Genomic DNA, 2434 nt, shown 5'->3' with positions numbered 1-2434 from the left:
ATGATTCTTTTAATTAAAATTTGTTCATAAGTCATGTAACAATTAATTAACTATCTTTTAAATAACAGGTCTGCTATATATACAAGCTTTTTTGGCTTGTAAGCTATATAAGTTGGTCCAAGTTCAAGAAAAAATACGCGCACCACTCTTTTAGAATCGAGCGTCCAACGCACGCGCCTTAATCACCCTTCCACAACACGTTCACTCTTCCTCTTCTTACTCAATCAAAACGCAAACCATCAAGATTCAAGCAACATTTGAAACAAACTATGATTTTGCAGAAACGTTCCAACTCCTTGCGAAGAGTAGAAGAAATCAAGAAGAAAAGATACAAATCTCCATAAAAAATCACCAGAAAAAACGAAGAAACATTATTCAAGGTATTGTTTTACTGTTTTTCTAGGTTTTTTTTTCTAGATTGTCTCTGTCATGTGCCTCATCCTTAACCAGTAAAACATTAAAAGATTTCAAGAAGAAATATACTGTCTCTCCCATGTTTTGGTTGTATTTTTGTAATTCTTTGGGTGTATTTCTGTAACCGTTTGGGTGTATTTTTGTAATCGTTTTGGTGTATTTCTGTAATCGTTTGGGTGTATTTCTAAGTTCCATTATCTTCAAAACGATTTCAAAGCTTGATTTCAGAAAACCATGAAAATCGAAAAAAAAAACTAAGCAAGAATATAGAGAGAGAAAACGCACGTAAATAACGAAGAAGAAACCAGTGATAAACGCTGGTAAAACAACGAATGAAAAGGCAAAGAGAAAACGCACGAAGGAGATCCAACAAATTTGACAAGAAACTCGAAAAAAGAAACGAAATCTTTTAAAAAATAGAAGTTATATATTTACGCGTTAATTAATTTGAATTGATTTAAAAGTCTGTTAAAGATGCATATAACATAAACAACACGTTTAGTAAATTTCGTTCTCTTCAAGTTTGTAAAGCTTGTAATTACAAAACACTAGATATTTTCTCTTTAAATAAATATTGTATTTCGGCAAAAAGGTAAAATAATTTTGGATCTAGGAACAAAATATCTGGGTGCTAGTCCCGGATGGATAAGTAAAAGTAAATGACATGATTCATGACAACGTGTCTTATCATGACTTTATTTACAAATTAGTTAGTTAGATTAATTAGATTAAAATAAAATTATATATAAACACGCAGCTCACGCAATTTTAACCGAAAACTTAGGTCAACCAAACCTGTCTTATTTTTATCTTCTTCATAATTCAGTACATGGATCGGAGCATCATCGTCATCGCCGTCATAATGTCGTACAGGTTTTATCTTCTACCTACCATCAGTTTCAATCTTTCAATTACTTGTTATTTTCTTAGAGTTGTTTATTTTTTAAGCAAGTTATATAGTTTACACTTTATAATATACACTCTTCAATTTCATCTTAATATATAACGCGTATTACATTTATTATTTTAAAATGTATAAATGTTTTTCTTGAACTTTCTAATTTTTTTTTTTGAAAGAATAATATGTCACCCCTTAAATACCTTACAAAATATTCCAGCTGACACTAAACTAGTAGACAAAAATGAAATTATTTCCATCCTTTCATATCGTAGAATGTTTTCAATTGAAAAAATTAAATTTATTTCACATATATACACTCCTTTGATTTTAAGAGAACACTCCCAAAATAATCGTTGGTAGATAGTAATTAAATAAAATAAAATAAACACCTATGAGTATAAATCTATAACTATATTACGTGTACATTAAAATCAGTCATCAAAATCAATTACTAATATAAAATATATATTAAAATATAAATACACTAAAAATAAATTAAACTATACATATATTTATATACAAATATATATTAATAATTAATTTTAATAACTAATTTTAGTGTACAAATAATATTTTTATAAAACTATATATAAATGAATCTCTTAAGGTAGTTAATTAGTTGAGTTAATCTTTTAAATAAATGCGTGAAATATTTGCATGTTAATGACTTGGGCGAATAATTTGTTCTCAAATGATGATTCAATCATGCCACAACCCTGTTTCTTCACTTATAAGTCTGCGATTGCGGCAAAGTGTAAAATTAGATATTGGAAAAACCAGAAGATGGAGCAAGAAACAATTATTTAGTAAGGAAACACCATGGATGAGAAAACTCCCATTTAGTATAATTTTTTTATTAAGAAGTATTTTGTATTTTTAAAAAATACAAATACTTCATTTTATATTTGAGAAACAAAAAGAATCATGTATATATGTTTTTAATTTTGAAAATTTAAAAGTAATCTTGAAAGCATTTATAAAAATGCTTTTTAAAGCACTATTAAAAAAAATTATTTTTAGTAATAACAAAAATAGTCACTAATATATTTAACAATAATAAGACATTAGCCATCTTATATTTTGTCCTTAAAAGATTTTAGCGACAATTATATAATTGTC

Source organism: Arachis ipaensis, chromosome B06, assembly GCF_000816755.2.
Source record: "Arachis ipaensis cultivar K30076 chromosome B06, Araip1.1, whole genome shotgun sequence".
NCBI lineage: Eukaryota > Viridiplantae > Streptophyta > Magnoliopsida > Fabales > Fabaceae > Arachis > Arachis ipaensis.
Note: the sequence above shows the minus strand (reverse complement) of the source record.